We start from the raw sequence: 21,493 nt of genomic DNA on the forward strand, positions 1-21,493 counted from the left end.
ATCTTAATTTCAAAATACTTATTTCAGGTACAAGCATCTCCATTTATCTGCTTCATTATGGTCTTAAAATGTGGCAACATAGAGATATTAAATTTATTATTTCAGCAGCATAAGACTACATACCTTATGAACATTACTCTGTAGCTACTAAAATTTCATAGGTGACATAATGTCTTTACTCAAAGGAAAGCATCTGTCAGCTCTACCTTTTATTTCCTGGAAACAAGGTATGTTTCAAAGCTGACACAGTAAACACATCTTTTTTTGGTTTTTTATTAAAACAGCTTTGTTAAAATATGATTTACATACTACAGAATTTATCTGTTTTAACATACAGTTCAAGGATTTTTAGTAAATTTACTAGTCTTGCAGCCATCTTTACAATCCAGCTTCAGAACATTTTCATCACTCCAGGACAATCCCTCATGCCCATCAGCAGTCACGACCCATTTCCAGCCCCAGCCCTACATAAACATTCATCTTCTTTCTGTCCCTGTACATGTCTTTTCTGGATGTTTCGTGTAAATGGAATTATACAGTATGGTAAATACATTGTCATCTATTTATTTTTATATTGAACTAGATTCAACATATAGCCACAATGAAATGTTTAAATTTTCTTTCTGGAAGGTTAAAAATATTTATCTTTCTTCATACTTACTTCTCCTTTTGCTTCTTCTTTTACATACTGAAACAGTTTTTCTTCTATAGAATTATATTCATTCATTAATTTCTTATTTTTCTCTTCTAGAAGATCTTTCTTTCCACTCTCAAGACAGCCTCCTTGGATATTAATTACTATCTATTTATCATTGCCTTCCTTATGAACACTCTCTAGTTGTCGTTTAAGCAAGAGACTTTCACACTAGTTGACTTAGTCTCTCCTTTACACAGTTGTGCTTTCCGGTGGATTGACTCCTTTAGCTTCCTCATTTGGATGCATCTGCTCCATTTCCTTTATTCGATGCTGTGCTTGCCTTTGGTCCATGTGTACACTTTCTAAAGCCAATGGCTTTTCCCCGAGAGCATCTCCTATCTCATGGAGCTTACCTTTTAAGGTACTGAACTTCATCCGAGCTTTAGAAAATTGTTAAGTAAGCAACTCATTTTTATCTTTTAGTTGAGAAATAGTAGAACTTATTTTTTTTATGTACAGAAAAATTATGTGCTCTCTGTAAAACAAGTTCTAGGTCTTTTGTTTCTACACTTTCATTGTGCTCATTTATATCAGCAGCCAGTCTAGAATGGAGGAATTCAACTTCAGCTTCCAGTCCATCTGTGTGGTGTTTTTCCTTCTCCAATTTTGAATTCAGCCTTGTATTCTCAGCTTTGAGGTCATTAAGCTGTTGACAATACTGGGGCATCGTTTTTGTCATCATTTCCTCATTGAGTCTTGCACTCTTTTCAAAGTTAGCATTTATTTCTCTAATACTTTTAATTTCCTGAATATATTCCTTTTCCTTTTTGAGATTGTCATTTTTTATTGCATATAACTGAATGTGGCAATATCTCCCTTCAACATGCAATTTGTATATATCACATCCTTCTTTTTTCCATAGCTTTAAAAATCCTAAATAAAACAAAAGAAATTTTCAGCTAGCACTCAATAAAATAACATATCATGGTTATCTCTGAAGTGAAAGAACAACCTGTACATTCGTGCAATTAAAAGTTTCTGTAAGTGGATTTCCAACCGGAGAAAAAGTTGAAGCAAAACCTTGAACCTTAAAGAGCATAAATTTCAAAAAGTTCAAAAATTTATTTGAAGTCAATGAATCCATAAAACTAAACACACACACATAGACACTAGAGAATTTTTAAGACTATCAGAATTGGAAAAGCCTTTCTCTGAATTACAACAAACTCAAAGCATAAAGTAAAATATTAACAAATTTGACTAAATTAAAATATTGGAAAAAGGAAATTGAATTTATACTCTGATATCTAACCCAGATACCACCATATAGTAAGAGCTTTACCTCCATGTGTATTTGGACAGATAAAGTTTCTCAAAGTTTTAAAAGTTCTGTTTCCCTGATAATATTCTATTGTGATTTGACTCAACATTTTTTTAGACAGTTATAAGAATTTCTTTTACTAAATCATAAATCTAGACATTGTACTAAGCACTTCTACATACATACATTGATGAATTTATTTAGTTATCACAATTCTTAAAAAGAGAAGTTAAAAATATAAATGAGCTGAAGGATTTTCCCAGGGCTTCTGACTCTACTTCTAGTTCTCTACAAGATCACAGTTACTTCTGTAGTGTAAATATATCAATACAAAAAACAGAGAAACAAAAAAACACAGACATAAAATGTGTCTTTTGTCTTTGTCACTTGGATTCTCCATGAAATAGCCAGATTGAGAGGATGTGATCTTGTGGAACTTCAGAAACAGAAAAGAAGCTTTCCCTTTTCTGCACTAAGCTATTACTTTCCCCACTGCCTTTTATCCTTATATTTTCATTTGGATCCTGGGATATCAAAAAAGTGAAGGTGCTCACTGAAATAGAAGAACCAAAGTTTACCACAACACAAGGAGTGGAGTGAAACTGCTGAGTTGCTAGTACAGAATGCTGGAAAATGAGATATTCCCCAAGTTTACATTCAACTACCATAACAGTTTACAGCTGGAAGATATACAGTATAGTTGTCCACTCTAGCCCCATTATCTACTTGATAATGGAAGTAAAACCAAGAAATGTTAAGTAATTCACCCAAAAGCTCCTAAGGTGGCACTACCTAGCATTTCATGGCACCAAAAGGGAAGATACATATTGCTGAATTACATGAATTACCAGATAAATATATCAAATTAGATAAATTAAAAGTGTGACTTTGGCAAAGCAATTTAATGCCTCAGAGAATGGCAGGAGGCCTCATCTGCTTTTACTTTGAAAGAAGAAAATCTCTAGATTTTTGTCTATCTTTAGAACACAATGTACAGAACTCAGCTTTCTACTATAGAGTCAAATGATAAATTTTTGGCTGAGGAGTTATGCTACTTATGATAAAATCATACATGTCAAAACTTACCATATTTTATTAAACAACATAATGTAAAAGTGTGATTCAACAGAAACATTGGAGAGTGGTGATTTTTTTAAAATATGCAAAAGTATACATATTTGTTTCCAAAAATATTTAAAATGGCCATTGTGGGCGGCAAGCCATCCAGGTGTCAAGGCAAGAGACCGAGGGCACGAGCTGTTCCAGTATAATCAAATATATAAAACAACAGGAGTTATACTAGATCTAGATCATAGACATGATTATATATGAATATCATTAATCATTAGTTTGTAGCAATTACTCTTTATTCCAATATTATAATAATCCTCGCTCTATAATCATAACTTAGGAAAAACCAGGCCATACAGAGATAGGAGCTGAGGGCACATGGTGAGAAGTGACCAGAAGACAAGAGTGCGAGCCTTCTGTTATGCCTGGACACGGCCACCAGAGGGCTCCTTGGTCTAGCGGTAACGCCAGCATCTGGGAAGACGCCCGTTGCCAAGCAGACCATGGTCTAGCAGTAGCGTCAGTGTCAAGGAAAAACACCCGCTACTTAGCAGACTGGGAAAGGGAGTCTCCCTTTCCCCAGGGGGAGTTTAGGGAAGACTCTACTCCTCCACCTCTTGTGGAGGGCCTGACATCAGTCAGGCCTGCCTGCAGTTATCCGGAGGCCTAACCACCTTCCTGTGATGCTGTGCTTCAGTGGTCATGCTCCTAGGCTGCTTTCATGTTCCATCCTGTACACCTGGCTCTACCTTTTAGATAACAGTAGCAAAATTAGTGAAAATACCAAAAGTCTCTGATATGCAGAAATAATGGTGTAAGCTGTCTCTCTCCCTCTCTCTCTCTCTGCCTTGGCTGCCAGGCAGGGAAGGGCCCCCTGTCCAGTGGACACATGACCCACGTGAACTTACCTATCATTGGAGGTGACTCACACTCTTTACCCTGCCCCTTTTGCTTTGTATCCAATAAATAACAGAGCAGCCAGACATTCGGGGCCACTACTGGTGTCCATGTCTTGGTGGTAGTGGTCCCCCGGGCCCAGCTGTCTTTTCTTTTATCTCTTTGTCTTGTGTCTTTATTTCTACAATCTCTTGTCTCCGCACACGGGGAGAAAAACCCACCGACCCTGTGGGGCTTGTCTGTACAGGCCATGATGGAATTATAAGTTTAAACAGCTTGAGTCAAACAAATAAACTTGCATGCATGAAAGCACATTAAACAGATGTTTTTGGCTGATAATATCTGTTGCAACTCTCAAGGCTAGATACATTTTCATGTCTCTTCTCAGTCATTGTTTCCCTCCCATTGTGTTACCATTTTATCATTTAAATAAATGTAATTCATCTTTAAATGAATACAGTAAGAAGAATCTAGAGCTTATTTCTTTAGCAATTTTCTTTATGTTTAGTTGATTCAGAAGGTCACATGGTATATGGCTAAATTATTTTCCCAGTTTGGAAGACTGATAGTGAGACTTAGGTTGACTAATGAACAAAGATTATGAGATTGTTTTCCAGAACTGTCATTTAGATAGCAGCACTAATCTACTTTGACAATAATTACACATTTAGCTAACCCCACTGTGACTACACACATGAGATTTTCTTGAGTAGAAAACCAGAATGAACCAGATAATTTATAAAAAAGAGAAGTAGCAAGTGAACCTCTTTCTTTTTATAGTTGAACTTCCTTTCTTGAAAGCCAGGCACTGTGCTTGTAACATGCCCACCTTATTCCTAAGGCTTTGCATATCTTGCTGTAAGTCTTCTTCTAAATATGCTTTTGATGTTCTGTCACTATGGGCTGGAGAATAACTCACATTTTCTCATGCAGGTTTCATGCTTTTATAGCTATTAGCAGTGGGACTGTCATATGTGGCTCCCTGAAACATACTTACCAGTCATCTTCTAAGCTTTAGAAGAGCTTCTAAGTTCCATATGGCTTGTGGAACAAGCACTGTATTGGATTTTTGTTTTTGTAAGTGTCTGTAACAGCAGAAATACTGTAGATTTCTATCTGTATCACATGCATCATTTCTTTGGAGTAAGCAAAACACAAATCAAAAAGACTTTTTGGATCTCTAGACTGAGGCCAATATCTAATGCCTAATTTCCAATTAATGGTATTTTGGGTTTTTTTGGTCATTTGCATATCAAACTCTTTGTCCTCTTTCATTTCAACCATCACTACTGGGTTCCTTAATTTTTCAGTTTCTGTATCATTACAACAATTCTCTTCATCTCTGAGAAACAGGCTACATGTCTGGTTAGTTATAATTTTTACAGTCTGATTTATTTTCATTTGTATAAAGCTTAGAAGATGACTGGCAGGTGTGTTTGAGGGACCCAGAGTATACATGCAATGAAAAGACAGGTTTGTGATGTGCTCCTCCTTGTTCAGGCAATGCCTGGAATACTACAGAGTTAGACACTCCAGGTGCATCTGCTTCCTCACCATCAGGGATATGATTCATGCACTCCCTTTAATTTTGTCCATCTTTAGAGTTACTATGTAAGAGCTCTTCCTCAGGACAAACAATAATTTTGGATTTTTCAAAACCTTCACCAATCTTCAGTTGAACTTTCTTGTAATGAATTTTAAAGGAACTCCTGAGTATACAGATAAACCCTCTTTATCACAATTCTTACTCAGTTGTGGTTCTTGAGACTTTTTTTGCAGGTGCAAAAGTAGAAAATTAATTTGCTTTATTAACTTTATTCTGAATTAGGTATGAACATAAAATAGAAAATAATTAAAATTTAACTGTAAAACTTAATCTATGTTTTGCTACCCCTAAGTTACTGGATTATAATTAAGAAGTAAAAAATAATTTGCCTCGGCTTAACATAGGAGAAAAACATGAACCAGCAAGCTTAACTCTCACTGTTAGTTTGGACTAAACTTAATTCATTATGAATTAAATCTGCTAGAAATAGGCTCACAGATGACATGTAGTATTCTAAAGGCTTTCTCTCTTTAAAGGATTTTGACCTCAGCATACCATAAATAGTGAACCCCTACAGTAAATTCATATTTCTGAAGATTAACTGGAGAGTAGGCAAATGCTAAATTATTAGAAGCCAAAATGAACACCAATCAGAAAGAGAAGAAAATTTTTAGATTCTACTTCAAATGCTATATGGTAATATGAGTGTTATCTAGATAGATTATCTGCTTATATCCAGTTCTAATATATTCTAAGTCCTACTAGTGATGGTGGATTAAAAGATTTTAATAACATTTACTATTTATGCTAAAATAAGAAAGTTATTGTTTGTACCCTGATACCAAAGTCCCATTCTAGAAGTCATAATTCTCTTAATAGGCAGTTGGGTTGATTTTATGACCCCATTCTCTCCCTAAACATAGACACTGAAGGCAACCAGAGACCAAAAAACAGAAGTCTTTAACCTCAGCACTGGTGACTGGCAACATAAAACTGCAGAGTTTGAACCACTAGCAATGATGACTCCTTTAACATGAGTTGAACTCAGTGGCCATCACTGTTAAATTGTTCATAATTTCTCTTGCTTAGTAATACAACTCAATTTTTGATGTTACTTTCTTTATCATGAAGAAGGTTATCAAAATAAAAGAGCAAAGAGATTTCTGGAAATTTCTGGCTTCAATTCCAAGGGTACAGATAGCTATGAGTTACTGTAGACTGTAAGGATATTTTAAATTTTATAACTAGCTAAAATGTTTTAAAATTAAATATGAAATTATGATCTGTTGGATTCTAAAAGGATAGTCTAAAAGGTCACTTCTTTTGGACTATGCTATGTTATTAAAGAAAAACCAATCAACTAATATTAAACCAGAAATTTAAATTGTTACATACCTGTGGCTGTTTATTTTCACTTCTTTCAAGTGTTTCTTGCTTTTCCTCTGAAGCCACTTTTAAGTCGTGTTCTGCAGACAAATCCATATGTTTAGTTAAAATGAAGGACTTAGAACAGTTAAAGACTACAGTCTTTATAAAAATAGATACAAAATAACATATACTTTTATTTTATAAATGGAGAGTTTAAATGAAGCTTCATGTTTATTGGAATATTTACATTTTTAAGAAATACTTCTAATTATCTAAAACTTCAACAGACCACTTGGGGAGACACTGGATACCAGCAGGTTCAAGCCATACAAAGGTCTCAGGGTCACCCACAAATTATTCCACCCAACATAAATAAAACAGCTGGAAACAAAGCAAAATTTAAAAATATAGTAAAAACATATGAAGTAATACTTTATTCTCTACTTCATAATAGTATCTTTTCAACAACATGCTAAGTGAGTTGTTATTTACTAATAATTTGCAAAATTTTGTTACCATTTTACGTTTATTAGTGTATATCCTGATTTTTACATCTGAAATGTTTTCCTCTACTATTCTGACAAATTTACTTTCATGTTTTAAGACTCTGAATGTAGGCTGGGCACAGTGGCTCACACCTGTAATCCCAGCACTTTGGAAGGCCCAGGAGGGAGAACTGCTTGAAGCCAAGAGTTTAAGAGCAGCCTGGAGACCATAGTGAAACACTGACTCTACAGAAAATTTGCCAGGCATGGTGGTGTGTGCCCGTAGTCCCAGCCGCTCAAGAGGTTGAGGCGAGAGGATCCCTTAAGCCCAGGAGTTTGAGTTTGCAGCGAGTCTCAATCATGACATTGCACTCCACCCTGGGTGACAGAGTAAGAACTTGTTTCCAAAAACAGAAAAAGAAAAAAGGCTCGGAATGCTATGTGAAGTCCTCCTTGAATCTGGCGCTTTCTCCACATACACAGGCATCTCCTTCCTTGGGGATCCCTTAGTACTTTTTCAAGTTTTCTAGTGTCACTCCACCATCTGAACTGCACATGATGTCTTTGCATGTCTATCCCCTTTGCTGCTAGACTGTAGCAATCATCTTCATATAAACAGTCTTTATTTTACTAAATATTTATGGAGTTCCTGCTAAGTGGTAGGTACTGGGGTTTAAAGAATGGGAATAAAAGCCATCAAGATGGTCTGGAGACCGTGCCTGAGCTGAGACTTAGACAGTGAGGTTCACCAGATTAAAGGAGGCAGAGGGCAGGAAAGGTAGCACATGCCAGGCAGCGGCAAGAGAGGGAGAGAAGCCTCCCAGAGTATATTTGTCTACATGAGAGGGATGGTGATGGGGGCATTACCAGCAGCTCAGTCATGCCAGAAAAAAAGAGCAGACAGAGAAGGGGCTGCAGATGGAGATTTGGGCAGAAGCCAGTTTCTGAAAGCCTTATATAAACCAACTACTATTGTCATTTCTTAAATTGTTTAAAAAGCAAAACAAATTTAAAAAGCATAATTCCAAGAAAAAGACCAACATTTTATTTTATGTTATCTTATTTGACTTGATTTTTTATCAGAGGTGGGGTCTCACTCTGCCACCCAGGCTACAGTGTAATGTTGCTATCATAGCTAACTGCAGCCTCAAACTTCTAGGCTCAAGCAGTTCTCCTGCTTCAGCCTCCCAAGTAGCTGGGATTACAAGTGCAGAACACCACTCCCAGCTACATTTAAAAAAAAAATAGACATGGGGTCTCGCTATGTTGCCCAGGCTGCTGGACCTCCTGGCCTCAAGGGATCCTTCTGTCTCAGCCTCCAACACTGCTGGGATTACAGGCAGGAGCTACCATCCCTGGCAACACCAATATTTTCAAATGAATAAACTGGAGCTCCATCATTTTATTTTATCATGGATGGGTGAAAACCTTGTAATAAGACTTATGTACTCCATGGAATTATGACAAGGAAACTATAGCATTAATTACGGCTGAAGCTTCCCTTGTCTCCCAGTCGCTTTACATGGTTAAGAGTAGAGACACATAAGTGTCTTACCTTTTGCACCTTCTTCTCCTTTTTACAAATTTGCAGGCTTCATAGCTGTTGTTTCTGTAAAACATGCTAGCTTGTTAGATATTCCTTCCGCAAAATTTCATCCCTCTGCCTCCTTATCTGGCAAAGTTTCACTCACTCTGCATGCTTACCCTAAATCCTATCCATTTTTTAGAAGCTTGTGCTCATCACCACAAATTTAAAGGTGGATGGCATCTCATGAACATAATACCTAGTAAATAATAACTATATACTCTCAGGTGACATCTATCCTCCATCGATCCTCTACATAAGGGGTCAGCACACTATAGACCACAGGCCAAATCCTGCCTACCATATGTTTTTTCTCAATAAAGTTTTATGAGAGTACAGTCGGGCCTACTCACTGACATGCTACCTATGACTGCTTTCACACTACAATGGCAGGGTTGAGTAGCTACAACAGAGACCACATGGCCTTCAGCTGCTTAAATCATTCTTGAAAACAAAAAAGAGAGAGAGAGAGACCACATGGGCTAAAATATTTCCTACTTGGCCTTTTACAGAAAAACCGTGCCAATCCCTGAACAGAATGCCCTAATTCTCAAATCTAATGCCTCCCCTGCTCACGATTTTCCAATGAATTTCTAGACCAAACACTGCTGGCTCCTATCTAAGAGCAGTTCCTTATTGTCTCTTGCTGGAGAAACACAAATCTATCTGGATATTTATTATTCCAATACCCCTCCCCATCTTCAAAAGAGAGATGATTATTCTAAGCTAATCACATTTGCTTTCCCAGTGCCTGGTTTAGGAATCAGCATGTGGTGTGACCCAGCCAATAAAAGATTACAAAAAGGGCTGGGCACGGTGGCTTATGCCTGTAATCCCAGCACTTTGGGAGGCCGAGGTGGGCAGATCAGGACTTCAAGAGATCAAGATCATCCTGGCCAACATGGTGAAACCCCGTCTCTACTAAAAATACAAAAATTAGCTGGGTGTGGTGGCACGTGCCTGTAGTCTTAGCTACTTGGGAGGTTGAGGCAGGAGACTCGCTTGAACCTGGGAGGTGGAGGGTGCAGTGGGCCTAGATCATGCCATTGCCCTCCAGCCTGATGACAGAACGAGACTCCATCTCAAAAAAAAAAAAATTTCAAAAAGTCCCCTGCATACTTCTGAGTTTTCTCCCAATTTAATAGACACATGTGAAGAGCAGCAGCCCTTGTGAGAACATGATGTTTGGAGCTGTTGCTAAGTAGCCACCCATGAAAGGAGAAATGGACAAGATACTGCCAACATCACAGCTGAAAGAGGAACAAGTGGGACCCAATTATATCACTGGACAATCAAAACAAGTCTGGTTCTTATGGTTTTGGCCACTGTTAGTTAGGTCTTCTGGTATTTGCAGCCAAAAGTATTCTACCTGAGAAGTTTCCCCTGGCCTACAGGGTAAGATCTACTCATTTCTATACTATTAAAAGTCTTTTAATTGAACTCGTTTCTAGACATAGGTAAAACAGCAACAACAACAACAAAGTCTTTGCTAAGCTTGCCTTCACTGGCACATACTGAACATAATAAATAATAACTATAAGCTATTTTTACCTCATTATCAACCACTCCTATATACTTTTTTTGTACTAGTAAATTTGAACTGCTTATAAACTCTACAAAGTTCACTGAGGTGTCCTTTTTATTATTATTAGACTTAAGTTCTAGGGTACAAGTGCACAACGTGCAGATTTGTTACATTTGTATACATGTGCCATGTTTATGTGCTGCACCCATTAACTTGTCATTTACATTAGGTCTATCTCCTAATGCTATCCCTCCCCTCTCCCCCCACCCCACAACAGGCCCCAGTGTGTGATGTTCCCCTTCCTGTGTCCAAGTGTTCTCATTGTTCATTTCCCACCTATGAGTGAGAACATGTGGTGTTTGGTCTTTTGTCCTTGCAATAGTTTGCTGAGAATGATGGTTTCCAGCTTCATCCATGTCCCTACAAAGCACAGGAACTCATCATTTTTTGTGACTGCATAGTATTCCATGGTGTATATGTGCCACATTTTCTTAATCCAGTCTATCATTGTTGGACATTTGGGTTGGTTCCAAGTCTCTGCTATTGTGAATAGTGCCACAATAAACATACATGTGCATGTGTCTATATAGCAGCATGATTTATAATCCTTTGGGTATATACCCAATAATGGGATGTCTGGGTCAAATGGTATTTCTAGTTCTAGATCCCTGAGGAATCACCACACTGTCTTCCACAATGGTTGAACTAGTTTACAGTCCCACCAACAGTGTAAAAGCGTTCCTATTTCTCCACATCCTCTCCTGCACCTGTTGTTTCCTGACTTCCTGTTGTTTCCTGCACCTGTTTCCTGACTTTTTAATGATTCTCCTGCACCTGTTGTTTTCCTGACTTTTTAATGATTCTAACTGGTGTGAGATGGTATCTCATTGTGGTTTTGATTTGCATTTCTCTGATGGCCAGTGATGATGAGCAATTTTTTCCTGTGTCTGTTGGCTGCATAAATGTCGTCTTTTGAGAAGTGTCTGTTCATATCCTTCGCCCACCTGTTGATGGGGTTGTTTTTTTCTTGTAAATTTGTTTGAGTTCTTTGTAGATTCTGGATAATAGCCCTTTGTCAGATAAGTAGATTGCAAAAATCTTCTGCCATTCTGTAGGTTGCCTGTTCACTCTGATGGTAGTTTCTTTTGCTGTGCAGAAGCTCTTGAGTTTAATTAGATCCCGTTTGTCAATTTTGGCTTTTGTTGCCATTGCTTTTGGTGTTTTAGTCATAAAGTCCTTGCCCATGCCTATGTCCTGAATGGTATTGCCTAGGTTTTCTTCTAGGGTTTTTATGGTTTTAGGTCTAACATTTAAGTCTTTAATCCATCTTGAATTAATTTTTGTATAAAGTGTAAGGAAGGGATCCAGTTTCAGCTTTCTACATATGGCTAGCCAGTTTTCCCAGCACCATTTGTTAAATAGGGAATCCTTTCCCCATTTCTTGTTTTTGTCAGGTTTGTTAAAGATCAGATAGTTGTAGATGTGTGGTATTATTTCTGAGGGCTCTGTTCTGTTCCGTTGGTCTATATCTCTGTTTTGGTACCAGTACCATGCTGTTTTGGTTACTGTAGCCTTGTAGTATATAGTTTGAAGTCAGGTAGCGTGATGTCTCCAGCTTTGTTGTTTTGGCTTAGGAATGACTTGGCAATGCAGGCTCTTTTTTGGTTCCATATGAAATTTAAAGTAGTTTTTTCCAATTCTGTGAAGAAAGTCATTGGTAGCTTGATGGGGATGGCATTGAATCTATAAATTACCTTGGGCAGTATGGACATTTTCACGATATTGATTCTCCCTATCCATGAGCATGGAATGTTCTTCCATTTGTTTGTATCCTCTTTTATTTCGTTGAGCAGTGGTTTGTAGTTCTCCTTGAAGAGATCCTTCACATCCCTTGTAAGTTGGATTCCTAGGTATTTTATTCTATTTGAAGCAATTGTGAATGGGAGTTCACTCATGATTTGGCTCTCTGTTTGTCTGTTATTGGTGTATAAGAATGCTTGTGATTTTTATACATTGATTTTGTATCCTGAGACTTTGCTGAAGTTGCTTATCAGCTTAAGGAGATTTTGGGCTGAGATGATGGGGTTTTCTAGATATACAATCATGTCATCTGCAAACAGGGATAATTTGACTTCCTCTTTTCCTAATTGAATACCCTTTATTTCTTTCTCCTTCCTGATTGCCCTGGCCAGAACTTCCAACACTATGTTGAATAGGAGTGGTGAGAGAGAGCATCCCTGTCTTGTGCCAGTTTTCAAAGGGAATGCTTCCAGTTTTTGCCCATTCAGTATGGTATTGGCTGTGGGTTTGTCAAAAATGGCTCTTATTATTTTGAGATACATACCATCAATACCTAATTTATTGAGAGTTTTTAGCATGAAGGGCTGTTGAATTTTGTCAAAGGCCTTTTCTACATCTATTGAGATAATCATGTGGTTTTTGTCTTTGATTCTGTTTATATGCTGGATTACGTTTATTGATTTGTGTATGTTGAACCAGGCTTGCATCTCAGGGATGAAGCCCACTTGATCATGGATAAGCTTTTTGATGTGCTGCTGGATTCCGTTTGCCAGTATTTTATTGAGGATTGTTGCATCGATGTTCATCAGGGATATTGGTCTAAAATTCTCTTTTTTGTGTGTGTCTCTGCCAGGCTTTGGTATCAGGATGATGCTGGCCTCATAAAATGAGTTAGGGAGGATTCCCTCTTTTTCTATTGATTGGAATAGTTTCAGAAGGAATGGTACCAGCTCCTCCTTGTACGTCTGGTAGAATTCAGCTGTGAATCCGTCTGGTCCTGGACTTTTGTTGGTTGGTAAGCTATTAATTATTGCCTCAATTCCAGAGTCTGTTATTGGTCTATTCAGATATTCAACTTCTTCCTGGTTTAGTCTTGGGAGGGTGTATGTGTCGAGGAATTTATCCATTTCTTCTAGATTTTCTAGTTTATTTGTGTAGAGGTGTTTATAGTATTCTCTGATGGTAGTTTGTATTTCTGTGGGATCAATGGTGATATCCCCTTTTTTTATTGTGTCTATTAGATTCTTCTCTCTTTTCTTCTTTATTAATCTTGCTAGCAGTCTATCAATTTTGTTGATCTCTTCAAAAAACCAGCTCCTGGATTCATTGATTTTTTTGAAGGGTTTTTTTGTGTCTCTATTTCCTTTAGTTCTGCTCTGATCTTAATTATTTCTTGCCTTCTGCTAGCTTTTGAATGTGTTTGCTCTTGCTTCTCTAGTTCTTTTGTGATGTTAGGGTGTCAATTTTAGATCTTTCCTGCTTTCTCTTGTGGGCATTTAGTGCTATAAATTTCCCTCTACACACTGCTTTAAATGTGTCCCAGAGATTCTGGTATGTTGTGTCTTTGTTCTCGTTGGTTTCCAAGAACATCTTTATTTCTGCCTTCATTTCTTTATTTACCCGGTAGTCATTCAGGACCAGGTTGTTCAGTTTCCATGTAGTTGAGCAGTTTTGAGTGAGTTTCTTAATCCTGAGTTCTAGTTTGATTGCACTGTGGTCTGAGAGATAGTTTGTTATAATTTCTGTTCTTTTACATTTGCTGAGGAGTGCTTTACTTCCAACTATGTGGTCAATTTTGGAATAAGTGCGGTATGGTGCTGAGAAGAATGTATATTCTGTTGATTTGGGGTGGAGAGTTCTGTAGCTGTCTATTAGGTCTGCTTGGTTCAGAGCTGAGTTAAATTCCTGGATATCCTTGTTAACTTTCTGTCTTGTGGATCTGTCTAATGTTGACAGTGGGGTGTTAAAGTCTCCCATTATTATTGTGTGGGAATCTAAGTCTCTTTGCTGGTCTCTAAGGACTTCTTTTAGGAATGTGGGTGCTCCTGTATTGGGTGCATATATATTTAGGATAGTTAGCTCTTCTTGTTGAATTGATCCTTTTACCATTATGTAATGGCCTTCTTTGTGTCTTTTGATCTTTGCTGGTTTAAAGTCTGTTTTATCAGAGACTAGGATTGCAACCCCTGTCTTTTTTTGTTTTCCATTTGCTTGGTAGATCTTCCTCCATCCCTTTATTTTGAGCCTTTGTGTGTCTCTGCACGTGAGATGGGTTTCCTGAATACAGCACACTGATGGGTCTTGACTCTTTATCCAATTTGCCAGTCTGTGTCTTTAATTGGAGCATTTAGCCCATTTACATTTAAGGTTAATATTGTTATGTGTGAATTTGATCCTGTCATTATGATGTCAGCTGGTTATTTTGCTCATTAGTTGATGCAGTTTCTTCCTAGCATCGATGATCTTTACAATTTGGCATGTTTTTGCAGTGGCTGGTACCGGTTGTTCCTTTCCATGTTTAGTGCTTCCCTCAGAGGCTCTTGTAGGGCAGGCCTGGTGGTGACAAAATCTCTCAGCATTTGCTTGTCTGTAAAGGATTTTATTTCTCCTTTACTTATGAAGCTTAGTTTGGCTGGATATGAAATTCTGGGTTGAAAATTCTTTTCTTTAAGAATGTTCAGTATTGGCCCCCACTCCCTTCTGGCTTGTAGAGTTTCTGCCAAGAGATCAGCTGTTAGTCTGATGGGCTTCCCTTTGTGGATAACCCAACCTTTCTCTCTGGCTGCCCTTAATATTTTTTCCTTCATTTCAACTTTGGTGAATCTGACAATTATGTGTCTTGGAGTTGCTCTTCTCGAGGAGTATCTTTGTGGCATTCTCTGTATTTCCTGAATTTGAATGTTGGCCTGCCTTGCTAGGTTGGGGAAGTTCTCCTGGATAATATCCTGCAGAGTGTTTTCCAAGTTGGTTCCATTCTCCCCATCACTTTCAGGTACACCAATCAGATGTAGATTTGGTCTTTTCACATAGTCCCATATTTCTTGGAGGCTTTGTTCATTTCTTTTTATTCTTTTTTCTCTAAACTTTTCTTCTCACTTCATGTCATTCTTTTGATCTTCAATCACTGATACCCCTTTCTTCCAGTTGATCAAATCAGCTACTGAATCTTGTGCATTCATCACATAGTTCTCATGCCATGGTTTTCAGCTCCATCAGGTCCTTTAAGGACTTCTTTGCATTGGTTATTCTAGTTAGCCATTCGTCTAATCTTTTTTCAAGATTTTTAACTTATTTGCAATGGGTTCGAACTTCCTCCTTTAGCTCGGAGAAGATTGATCGTCTGAAGTCTTCTCTCAACTCGTCAAAGTCATTCTCCGTCCAGCTTTTTTCCATTGCTGGTGAGGAGCTGCGTTCCTTTGGAGGAGGAGAGGTGCTCTGATTTTTTAGAATTTTCAGTTTTTCTGCTCTGTTTTTTCCCCATCTTTGTGGTGTTATCTACCTTTGGTCTTTGATGATGGTGACGTACAGATGGGGTTTTGGTGTGAATGTCCTTTCTGTTTGTTAGTTTTCCTTCTAACAATCAGGACCCTCAGCTGCAGGTCTGTTGGAGTTTGCTGGAGGTCCACTCCAGGCTCTGTTTGCCTGGGTATCAGCAGTGGAAGCTGCAGAACAGCAAATATTGCTGAACAGAAAATGTTGCTGCCTGATCGTTCCTCTGGAAGTTTTGTCTCAGAGGGGTACCTGGCCCTGTGAGGTGTCAGTCTGCCCCTACTGGGGGGTGCCTCCCAGTTAGGCTACTCAGGGGTCAGGGACCCACTTGAGGAGGCAGTTTGTCTGTTCTCAGATCTCAAACTCTGTGCTGGGAGAACCACTACTCTTCAAAGCTGTCAGACAGGGACATTTAAGTCTGCAGAGGTTTCTGCTGCCTTTTGTTCGGCTGTGCCCTGCCCCCAGAGATGGAGTCTACAGAGGCAGGCAGGCCTTCTTGAGCTGCAGCGGGCTCCACCCAGTTGGAGCTTCCCAGCCACTTTGTTTACCTACTCAAGCCTCAACAATGGTGGGTTCCCCTCCCCCAGCCTTGCTGCCACCTTGCATTTTGATCTCAGACTGCCGTGCTAGCAATGAGCAAGACTCCGTGGGCATGGGACCCTCTGAGCCAGGCACGGGATATAATCTCCTGGTGTGCTGTTTGCTAAGACCATTGGAAAAGCACAGTATTAGGGTGGGAGTGACCTGATTTTCCAGGTGCCCTCTGTCACAGCTTTGCTTGGCTAGGAAAGGGAATTCCCTGACCCCTTGCACTTCCTGGGTGAGGTGATGCCTCACCCTGCTTCAGCTCATGCTTGGTGCACTGCACCCACTGTCCTGCACCCACTGTCCAACAAGTCCCAGTGAGAAGAACCCAGTACCTCCGTTGGAAATGCAGAAATCACCCATCTTCTGTGTTGCTCACCCTGGGAGCTGTAGACTGGAGCTGTTCCTATTTGGCCATCTTGGAACCCAACCCCAATTTCAGGTGTCCTACGTTTTGAAATTTCTCCTCCTCCTTTAAAATTTTCATTCTTCATGGCTGCTGCTTCTGTCAAACATGCAACTTGTTAGATATTCCTTCTGCCAAGCATCATCCCTCTTCCTCCTTCTTGGCAAAGTTCCACTCAGTCTGCATGCTTACCCTAAATCCAACCCAGATTTTAGAAGCTTGCATTCATCATCACAAATGTAAAAGTGCCTGGCACATACTGAACATAATACATACATAATAAATTATAACAATAAGCTCCCAGATGACACTACATGACCTTATGTAGTGCTTACATTGGACACAGAGTAAGCACTACATAAGGTAGTAAATAAAATAAATGACAATGGTATTCACAATCTCCTAACTGTATTTTTAAAATGTATTTTGTAACATTGGAAAAAGGCTTAGTCCACAAAAGACACATGATAATTATTTTTTAAGTGGAAAAGTGTATGAATGAATTAAAATATTTTTTCTTAAAAATTCTAGTAAAAATACACAAAAATTAAATAGTTATCTGTATTATGAGTACCTTAAAGACAAAAACTATTCAATTCCATCTTTGTCTGCTGCAATTTGCCAAACCTAACTTATAGAAGTGGTTGGATAAATATGTACTAAATTAATGGTGTCTTTATACAGTTCAGATTGTACAATGCATTTGGTGTCATATTTTTGTTATTGTGAACCATTTTTATAATTTTATTATAATTTTTTGATCCTAGAGTTTGGCTAATGGAATATTTATTTTGATCATCTTTTGCCTAATGATAACAGTGTATTTTTTTTTTTTTTTTTTTTTTGAGATGCAGTCTTGAGTCTTGCTCTGTCACCCAGGCTGGAGTGCAGTGGCACAATCTTGGGAGGGGAGGAGAGGGGAGCAATTCTCTTGGCTTAGCCTCCCAAGTAGTTGGGATTACAGGTGCCTGCCCCATGCCTGGTGATTTTTGTATTTTTAGTAGAGATGGGGTTTCATCATGTTGGTTAGGCTGGTCTCAAACTCCTGACCTCAAGTGATCTGCCTGTCTCAGCCTCCCAAAATGCTGGGATTACAGGCATGAGCCACCGCGCCCAGCCTGGTAGCAGAGTATCTTGTTCCAACAAAATTAATATTATTATGATAATTGTCCAGCACATTTTAAAAAACAGCTTGTTCTAAGAAGTGAATATATCTCATGAGGTTCCAACTTATGGAGAAAGAGGAAGAAAATACATCTTGTTTGTATAATAATATGTAACATAACTTCTGCTTCTTGTAAAGGAATTACTTTCCCATCTTCTGCATTCAATAGGTATCTTAAAAAATAATCTATTTTTATGGGTACACACTGGCTCAGTTTTATGGTTCTTATTGCCATTTGTTTATGGTATCAGAAAGGGATTTTTGAGTTCCCAGTTCTAAAGATAGTTACTTTCTTAGTGACACAAATTCCTGTGTAATACAGTTGACCCTTGAACAACAAGAGTTTGAACTGCAGGGGTCCACTTATATGTAGATTTTTCTTCTGCCTCTGCAACCCAGAGACAGTAAAACCAACCTTTTTTCTTCCTCCTCAGCCTAATCAACCTGAAGATGATGAAGATGAAGACCTTTAGGAGGACTCACTTCTGCTTTTTAGTAAGCACATTTTTTTCTTTTCTATGATTTTCTTTATAACAGCTTCATTTCTCTAGCTTACTTTATTGTACAAACATAGTATATAATAATGCAGCACATACCAAATATGCGTTCATGGACTGTTTATGTTATCAGTAAGGCTTCCAGTCAATGGTAGGCTATTATTTAAGTTTGGAAGGTGTCAAAGCTATCCTCAGATTTTCAACTGCACAGGGATCAGAGCCCCTAACCACCATATGATTCAAGAATCAACTATAATTAATATTTATTTGCTAAATTCAAACCATTTATTATAAAAATTAAATAGAAGATCCATTTGCATCACAAGTCCAATTGTAACACTGTGATTATAGAGGAAAATACAACATACTAACTTAAAAATCTAATTTCTTATTTATATTAATACAAAATATCATGTCGAATTTCAGGAAACATAAGTAGGTAAATGCATTGTTTTTAGACAATACTGTGAGATTATGAATTAGCTACAACTAATTTCTTAACTCTGAATTCTAAATAAATTAGATTTAAAAAATTAATTTATATACAGATATATTTTAAACTGCTCTTTTATGATTAAAACTATGTAATCTTACTTTTTTTTTTTTTGGAGATAGAGTCTTGCTCTTTTATCCAGGCTGGAGTGCAGTGGTGCGATCTCAGCTCACTGCAACCTCCACCTCCTAGGTTCAAGTGATTCTCCTGCCTCAGCCTCCTGAGTAGCTGGGATTACAGGTGCCTGCCACCACACCCGGCTAATTTTTGTATTTTTAGTAGAGACGGGTTTTGCCATGTTAGCCAGGCTGGTCTCAAACTCCTGACCTCAGGTGATCCACCTGCCTCAGCCTCCCAAAGTGCTAGGATTACAGGTGTGACCCATCGTGCCTGGCCTGTAATTTTACTTTTTAAAATCAATAAGACCACCAAGAGAAATGAGAAATTTACTATAAGAAGTCTTACCTTGATTGTCATTTTGAAGATGATTTTAAAGTATCTTATTTTTACGTTCCAAAATTTGTTGTTGAATGGTATGCATAATAAATGTAATAAATAAAATTACTATTTTAATAGTGACATGAAAAATATTTACCAAATATATTAATTTCTTAAAGCATTTCAGACAATATCAGAGCTGATATCAGAACTCTAATGTCCCATTCACTTAAAAATTTTAAGCTCTATAAACTTATAATTAAGGAAGCTTCTAATTAAAGAAGAAAAACATGAAGTATTCATAAACTGAGAGAAGGATAGCTCAGTAAATTAATTCTAGTTAGCTTAACATCCTGGAAAGTGTCCTGCACTCAGAATAAGTCCTCACTCTGTAACCAATAGGTATTTTGTTTTCAGACCAGTTGCTTCTCTTAGGCTCCATGGCTTTTTCTAAAACATAAGGATTTTACTACCTTACTTCACTAGGTTGTTAAAAGGATGTAATGAGATAACATGTTTAAATATTCAGAGAAATAGTAAAGCAATGGAATAATTTATTCTTGAACTGTATTGCTGAAACAATTTTGGGATATCAAAACTTGATGGGTGTTTTTTCATAGGTTCTAATATTTGAATGTCACAGTTTTCAGAAAATGTTATTAAGTGCTAATTTTGGTTATTAGTTCTATTCATTGTGGCTTGTAGTTCAGAGCATTTTAGCTAATTCATAACTTGTAACTAAATTTATATAAAAATATATTATTATCTCATTAAAATAGATTACCTAAGTGTTCCCTATTACTGAGCTCATCAATAACACCAAGGGCAGAAAACTAATAAATGTCAAAACCTGGCTTGGACAACTACCATTCCTTCTCTACCTCCTCAAACTCGGAGCCAGCAGGTCTGTGTTAGAGGCTGCATCTTCTTGGTCCTCTCCAACTGACATACAAGACAAAACCCTGCTTGTCTTGTTTTTTGGTTCCATGAAAGAGATGCAAGTTGACGTTTCCTCATTTCCAAGTCATGGACTAACAACATATTTGCATGTAACATCCCATATGTTACTCAGCGCTGTTCGCATTTCACAGATCACCTTACCTGAATACTTTTATAATAACAGTAACAACAATTTCAATATTGGAGGTTTCCTGTTTTGGTCTGACTTGCACTGTTTCCTTGGAGCTAGTTAACAAATAGTCAAATGACCTTCTGGGGACTGTGCAAAATGTGGAATGCTTGCTGAATTTGTGTGCCATCCTTAGGCAGCAGCCATGCTTATCTGCTCTGTGTTGATTCAATCTTAGAATATATGCTGCTGAAACAAGTATAAAGCCCTATTTTATACATGGATACTCATGAGTCATGGATGAGGCTTAGCTCTGTTAAATCCAAACTACCTACTTTAGATACAGATAATTCTATTGAATGACTTCTTGTGAGGTAAAATTTTAAAATATTTTAAAAACTTGAGGTAGAGATGCAAGTAGCCTGAGAGATTTTCGTTATTATGGAAACACATTACTTGAGGGGTCACCTGCAAGTTGGTGCCCACTACTCTATTGAAGGATAATGTGGAACCTTCTGCTACCTAACAAAAGCTGCTACACGGGACAGAAAAAAGCCTCAAGGTACAGATGTGATAACAAAAGGGAAAGGGACCTCTGATCTCTTCCTGCAACATTATTTGAACGTCCCTGACTGCTGAGAACAAGCCCAACTAACATTTGCTAGAGAAAAGATGGACACAGATCTCAAAGGATAACTTACCATCAAGGTCTAGGCTAAGCCTAGCTAAGAGGTGGGTAACAAATAAGGTTTTTAGTGTTAGGGGAGGGTCAATTTACTCACTATGTGTGTGGGTAAAGCCAGTAGGCCTCACTGCCAGAGCAGCATGCTGGGAACAATGGCTGAGCGTATGTACATGAACTAAAAAACACTGTGGCTGTGAGCTTTGTGTGTGAGTCACCATGAAGAGTGAGGGATCTGAGTCAGTAAAGGCATCACTGTAGCTGTGAACTGTGTGAGTCACTATGAAGAGTGAGGGGTCTGAATCAGTAAAGTCATCCTGGTGGCAAAGGTCAATCATTACCAGATTGCAGGACCAGTTACAATGGCAGCAATACAGCAAGTGAATCAATGGAAACAACAGAATATTTAGAATGGCCTTTTCCCCCTATCTTCT

At 38.0% G+C, this 21,493-nt stretch overlaps 1 non-coding gene and 1 pseudogene across 1 annotated transcript; both read right to left on the reverse strand.

Moving 5' to 3' along the window:
- The window catches only part of LOC129036289 (ankyrin repeat domain-containing protein 18B-like), a 54,885-nt pseudogene that overhangs the window by 25,609 nt on the left and 7,783 nt on the right, over window positions 1-21,493 (reverse strand).
- LOC129037667 (U6 spliceosomal RNA) lies at window positions 20,533-20,639 on the reverse strand. Its single transcript, XR_008502900.1, has one exon. It is a non-coding gene; the product is annotated as a U6 spliceosomal RNA (small nuclear RNA).

Source organism: Pongo pygmaeus, chromosome 4, assembly GCF_028885625.2.
Source record: "Pongo pygmaeus isolate AG05252 chromosome 4, NHGRI_mPonPyg2-v2.0_pri, whole genome shotgun sequence".
Lineage (NCBI taxonomy): Eukaryota > Metazoa > Chordata > Mammalia > Primates > Hominidae > Pongo > Pongo pygmaeus.